Source organism: Rhincodon typus, chromosome 2 (assembly GCF_021869965.1).
Source record: "Rhincodon typus isolate 14 chromosome 2, sRhiTyp1.1, whole genome shotgun sequence".
Taxonomy (NCBI): domain Eukaryota; kingdom Metazoa; phylum Chordata; class Chondrichthyes; order Orectolobiformes; family Rhincodontidae; genus Rhincodon; species Rhincodon typus.
In genome coordinates, this window is record NC_063333.1 from 112,650,724 (window position 1) to 112,658,283 (window position 7,560).

Here is a 7,560-nt window from a genome sequence, read left to right on the forward strand (position 1 = left end):
AAGTTGATTTATTAACATTTATTGATTGGCAACAGTAAAGTAACAAATATTATTCTGAGAGTACTCATTCCAGGTGAGAAGCTTGCACACTAGCAGTACTGATCAAACATTGGATATGTGCTGTGGACAATTTCCTCATTGCCTCAAGGGGTCACTGTTGACACTAGGGGAGACTTAAAAATATCAAATTTGATATAATTAAAATGGTTGCTGGCAAAGCTAGAAGAAAACACTGCCACTTTATCTTGGAGGGATAAAACAAATTCAATAACTTGGCAACTGATGCACCTCCAATCATTTAGTTACTGATGTTGAGCAGTGTGTCATGCCTTTTAACTGCCAGCAAGAGTCTGAGGCCATTACTTCTCAACTTAATGACTGACCACCCCATAACGTAATATGAAATCATGAATCCTTTGGTCTTTTGACAAAATCTAAATCAAAGTGTCAATGATCATGTTCAACAGATAAGTTCTTTGTTCTTAACATTTTTAAAAAAAATTTGTATCAGTTTGACATCACTTTGCAATAGCCTGGGACTTTTCAGTGTTTATATGGCAATATTACAATGTAAACAGAGGAACCAAAAAATACAACTCAAATTAAAAACAAATCTGAAACAAATGCAGTAGAGCAAAGCCAGGTTAACATTGAAAATGCAAACTGGTTCTGACCAGTATTAATATCAGAAAAATGAGGTGTCATTCTCGTTCCAGGTTCTAGTGGGCCTGCTGTGTGAACAATGAAATCATACTGCACAATAAGAATCCATTGGATGCATTGGGCCACACTATGGAAATGCAGACTATCCACATGCTCTGCAGGGATGATATTCAGCCAAAAACTGGGGGGGCCTAGAAAAAACCTGCCCTATAACCAAACAATGCTGTGGATGGGCTCAAGTGTAGAGAGTGGGACATCTGCCTTAAGTGGGAGGAGGTCTTGTTTTTGGGAGCTGTTGGCTCATCTGATTGGCTGGTGACGACAGTAGTTCTGGATTGACAATGCCAGAGCTCATAGTGGGTGATGCTGGAACTGCAAAAAGGAGTGCAGAGAAAATGGATGCCTGCCCCAGAAGGTGAAGTACTGGGTTTTAGTGTGAGGAGGGACCTAGAGCCCAATAAGCAGAATTGGTGACCAGGTTTTGGAGGGCAATTAGTGCAGAAGGTAAGAAGGTGATATTTTAGGGGATTAGAAAATTGTCCCACTAAAAGAGGCACCTCATTTTCCTTCCTGCTTTGTTTCATTTAGGCCATTATATAATGGCTGTCACAGTCCCACCCACCTGCCCTTGCCAGCCATATTATAGATGTGTAGTGTTATATCCGAGATGAAGAAGGGTCCAGACCCGAAATGTCAGCTTTCCTGCTCCTCTGATGCTGCCTGGCCTGCTGTGTTCATCCATCAAAAACAAGACTTGTTTTAAGGCTGAAGGTACAGAATACAAAATGCAATAATCCCTGAAAATAAGTAGTGTATTATAGTCAACACGGTGTGGAGCTGGGGGAGCATAGCAGGTCAGGCAGCATCAGAGGAACAGGAAAGTCAACGTTTTAGATTTCCATCCTTTATCAGGACTGGGAAGGGGGAAGGGAGCTGGAAAATAAATAGAGAGGGGGGATGTGGGGCTGGGGGAAGGTAGGTGGGATGGTGATATGAGGATGCAGGTAGGGGATAGTGGAGATTGGTCAGTGGGAAGGGTGGGGCATGGGGATGAGAGGGAAGGTTGGACAAGGGATGAGGAGAATTTGAAACTACTGAATATCAATATTTCTGCTCCTCTGATGCTACCTGACCTGGGGTGTTCCCCGAGTTCCACACACTGTTGACTCTGACTCCAGCATCTGCAGTTCTTGCTATCTCCTAGCGTATCATAGTGTGGGATTAACTCAAGTCCAATGTTTCTAAGGTAGGGAACATGCAAACTTTGTACTATCTGAAAATTTAAAAACTTAAAAAACTTTGAGTGATGTAATAATTTAACTAACTCTAGATTGCAGCTAATGCTGACTGTACTGTTCAGTTGCTTTGTACAGGGTACAAAACTGTGAGAAAACAGCACAAGTTAAAGTTAAAAATCAAAAGAACTGCGGATGCTGTAAATCAGGAACAAAAACAAAGTTGCTGGAAAAGCTCAGCAGGTCTGGTAGCATCTGTGAAGGGAAAAAGAGAGTTAACATTTCAGGTCCAGTGACCCTTCCTCAGAACTCAAGTTAAAGTTAGCCTTAGCCAGCCTGCACTTCCGAAAGAGGAAGTGCATAGTGGCTGAAACAGGTGTTGGAAATCATCCTGAAAGTGATTTTGACTTAGGATATCAATCTATACCTCATCTTCCCACATTGGCCAAGACAGTCTAGCACGGCAAGCCATCACAACTTAGCTGTCACAGCTTCACAGACAAGTTGATTCTCAGATAGGAATCCTATAGTGTGCTTGTGGGGGTGGGGCTGATGGTGGCAGGGTTCTCCTGACAGCTGGTTCATGCCAAGGCCACATAGACACTTTCTGAGACCACCTTACATCATGGAAAGGGGCATTGTCAGACTTGAACGTTATCTTGCAGTAGTACATACCTCCAAGCTCCCTTGAGGTTGGTGGCAAGGAGCTATCTTCTCAATATGCACAGCAGTCTAATATAAAATGGAGTGTATACTGCTTGGGGCCTTGACTGTGTATGTACTCTTACTGTTGTCACTGATTTTTAAAAATTCATTCATGGGATGTGGTGTCACTGCCTGGGTTAGCATTTATTGCCCTTAAGAAAATGGTGGTAAGTTGTGTTCTTATTCCACTGCAGTCCATTCAGCAACACTGAAAGATTTCCAAGTCAGGATGATGAGTGATTTGCAGATGGTGGTATTCCCATGTAGCTGATGCTGTTGTGTTTTTAGATGGTAGAGGTTGTGGGTTTGGAAGGTGCTGTCTAAGGAACGTTGGTGAATTTCTGCAGGACATCTTGTAAATGGGACACACTGCTGCTAAAGAACATTGGATGTTCAAGGAATGAATGTTTGTGGATGTGATGCCAGTCAAGCAGGCTGCTTTGTCCTGGATGGTGTCAAGTTTCACGAGTGTTGTTACAGCTGCAATCATCCAGGCAAGTGGGGAGTACTCCATCACACTCCAAAGTTGTGCCTTGTAAATGGTGGAATCAGGAAAGGAGTTTCTCGCTGCAAAATTCCCAGCCTGTCTGACCTGCTCTTGAAGCCACAGCATTTACATGGTTCATTCAGTTGAATTTCTGGTAACTTCCAGGATGTTGAAAGTTAGTGAAGCAAGGTGCCAGAGGAAAAAGCAACAGGACGAGATCTACCATTAAGAAGAATGCTCTTGTTTGAATTAGGGTTTATGGGTTAAGGTTCAGCTATTTGCAAGTGATTGAGAATCAGTGCAGAAGATGACTAAGGATGTCCTGAGTCATTGTGTTACACCTCTGCCAGCTGCATACATGCATTTGCATACTGCATTTCATAGTCCTCAACTCATAAGCACTTTTGAGAACCACTGATGCTCTCTTTGGATGAACCCATCTGTTTACATCATTCCCCGTTGACACGGCCAATCAAGCTGTTAAGTTCAGCATGCAATAACAATCAGAACGCCCTATCAGGCACCAGCAGTTTTCATCAATAGAATAATGTTCAAACGATTTCTGACCACAAACAACCACTCGTGCAGGTCTGTGCTAGATATCTAGGGAGCTACCACTACCCCCACATCCTCATCTACTCACAGGTATCTTTCATTGCAAATACAGAACCATAGGAGAATTACAGCACAGAAACAGGCCATTCAGCCTATGTGTCTGTGCTGGCTAAATAATCAGCCACTTATCCTAATCCTACTCACAGCATTTAGTTCACTGCCTTGCGAATTATAGCACTTCAGGTGCAGTCCTAAGTTCCTTTTAAATAAATTGAGGGTTTCCACCTCAAACAACAAACTGGGCAGTGATTTCCAGACACTCACCACCCTCTAGGTAATAAAAGTTTTCCTCATGTAACCTTTAAAATCCTTCTACCAACCACCTTAAATCTTTGTCCCCAGTACTTAACTTCTCCACTAGGGGAAACAGTCTTCCCTGCCCATTCTTCCCAAGGTCAGAAATCACACAACACCAGTTTATAGTCCAAAAGGTTTATTTGAAAACACAAGCTTTTGGAGCATAGTCCCTTCATCAGGTGCAGAAAGCTTGTGTTTTCAAATAAACCTGTTGGACTATAACCTGGTGTCGTGTGATTTCTGACCTTGTTCACCCCAGTCCAACATCATCACCTCCACATCACTCTTCCCAAGGTGCTCATTATTTTGTACACCACAATTAAGTCACCCCTCAGTGTATTCTTAACTAAGGAAACATCCTAGCCCTCGACAATATTTCCTCATTGTTGCAATTGTCAAGCCGTGGTAACATTCTTGTAAATCTCCTCTATACTCTCTATAGAGAAATGATGTCTTTCCTGTAAAATAACCATCAGAACTATACACAAATCTCCAACCATGACCTAAGCAATATCTTCTATTGTTCCAGCATGACATCACTGTTCTTATATTCAATACCTCGCTGAATAAAGTATCACAAATGCCTTCATTACAACCTTATCTAGCTGTCTTGCCACTTTCATGTACTTGTGGACATGTACTCCAAATCTCTCACTTCTTCTACCCCTCTCAATATCTTCCCATTTATGGTGTATTCTCTTGTGTTTTTTATGCCCTCCCCAAATACATAACCTTGCATTTTTCCAGGTTGAATTCCACTTGCCACTTTTCCATCCATTCAACCAAACCATTGATATCATGCTGTAGTCACTAGCTAATCGCTTCACTTCCAACTATACAGTCAGTTTTGTGTCTTCTGAAAATTTCCCAATCATGGCTCCCATGTTTAATTCTAAAGCAGTAATATATAGTGCAAACAGTAAGGCATTTGACACTGAGCCCTGTGGAGCACCACTGGACTGGTTTTCCAGTGAACCTATCCACTATTACCCCATGTTTCCTGTCTTAAGCCAATTTTGGATCCAAATAACAACATTCTCCTATATCCCATAGGCTTTACTTTTCTAACCAGACCGTCATGGGGAACCTTGTCAAATGCCTTACTAAAAATCCATGCACACAATGTCTTCTGTTCTAACTTCATTATTGCTCTATGCTACTTCCTCAAAAAAAAAATCACTGGTTACTAAGTCATGACTTTCCCTTAACAAAACCATGTTGACTATCCCTTATTAATCTGTGCCTTCCTCAGTAACAGTTTATACTTTCTCAATGGTGGTGAACAATTAAACAACTCACTGGTGGAGGAGGCTCCACAAATATCTCCATCCTCAATGATGGAAGAGCCAAGCACATCAGTGCAAAAGATAAGATAATTTCGCAGCAATCTTCAGCCAGACATGCCATGTGGATGATCCATCTCAGCCTCCTCCAGCGGTCCCCAGCATTACAGATACTACTCTTTAGCCAATTCAATTCACACGACATGATATCACGAAACAGTTGGAGGCACTGGATACTGCAAAGGCTACGGGCCCTGACAACATTCCAGCAATAGTACTGGAGACTTGTGCTCCAAAACTTGCCACCTCCCTGTTCCAGTACAGTTATAATGGTATCTACTTAACAACGTGGAAAATTGCACTGTACATAAAAAGAAGGACAAACCCAAGCAGGACAATTACCACCCCATCAGTCTACTCTCAATCATTAGTAAAGTGATGGAAGTTGTCAACAACAGTGCTATCAAGCAGCACCTACTCAGCAATAATCTGCTCAGTGATGCCCACTTTGGGTTCCATCAGGCCAACTCATTTCCTAACCTCATTTCAGCCTTGATTCAAACATGGACAAAAAAGCTTAATTCCAGAGGGGAGGTAAGAGTGACAGCCCTTGACATCAAGGTTGCATTCGACTGCGTGTGGCATCAAGGAGCCCTGGCTAAACGGGAATCATGCGTATCAGGGGGCAAACTCTCCAGTGGTTAGAGTCATACCTGACACATAGAAAGTTGGTCATGGTTATTGGAGATCAGTAATCTCGGCTCCAGGACATCTCTGCAGGAGTGCCTCAGGATAGTGTCCTAGGCCTAACTATCTTCAGCTGTTTCATCAATGACCTTCCCTCCATCATAAGGTCTGAAATGGGGATATTCACTGATGATTGCACAATGTTCAGCACCATTCACAACTCTTCAGACACTGAAGCAATCCATGTTCAAATGCAACAAGATCTGGACAATATCTAGGCTTGGGGTGACAAGTGGCAAGAAACATTTGTGCCACACAAATGCCAGGTTATGATCAACACCAGTAAGAGTCAATCTAACCACCTCCCCTTGACATTCAATTGTGTTATGTTCATTGAATGCCCCACTATCAACATCCTGGGAGTTATCATTAACCAGAAACTCAACTGGACTCATCACATAAACACAGTCGCTACAAGTGCAAGTCAGTCAGAGGCTAGGAATACTGCAGTGAGCAATTCACCTCCTGACTTGCCAAAGCCTGTCCACCATCTAAAAGGCACAAGGCGGGGCTGTGATGGAATACTCCCCACTTGAGTGCAGCCCCAGCAACACTCAAGAAGCTCGACACCATCAGGACATAGCAGTCACTTGATTGGCACTATGTCCACAAGCATTCACCCCCTCCACCATCGATGCTCAGCAGCATCAGTGTGTACTATTCACCAAAGATCCTCAGACAGCACCTTCCAAACCCATGACCACATCCATCTAGTAGGATGAGGGCATCATATATAAGGGAACACCACCACCTTCAAGTTCCCCTCCAAGGAGTTCGACTCGGAAATATATCGCCATTCTTTCACTGTCACTGGGTCAAAATCCTGGAATTCCTTCCCTAATGGCATTGTGGGTCAACCCACAGCAGGTGGATGCAGCAGTTCAAGAAGACAGCTCACCACCACCTTCTCAAGGCAACTAGGGACGGGCAATAAAGGCTGGCCAGCCGGTGACGCCCACATCGCACAAAACGAATAAGTAAAAGAAAATTGATTCTAGTAGTGGTCCCACCACTGAGATCAAATTGACCAGCATATAATTTTTGGGCAATCCTCACACCCTGTTTAAATAACAATGCAAAAGGTTTGCAGAATTTCAATCCTGTGATTCTAGTAAAGATTGGAAAATGATCCTCAGTCCATCCAATATTTCCTCCCTGACTTCCTTTAACAACATTGATACAATTCATCTGGAACTAGTATTTTGTCCACATTCAAGGTGATCAGCCCATCCAGTAATTCCTTTCTCGTTACAGTTATTTTATCTGTTACTTCACACTCATCTTCTTTAATTAGGATGTCCACGTCATCCCTCTTCTTTGTGAACACACAGACAAAATGCTCATCAAGAACACTTCTTTATCCACACACATTATCATTTACACTTCTGAAAGGCCCTTCCCCTTCCTGAGCCATCATCTTGCTCCTAATGTACTAATGTACTTTGTCATTTCCTGTATTTTTCCAGGGAATATTTTCTTGTACCCTATTCTAATTTCCTTTTGCATTTCATCCCTGTAATTTTAATAC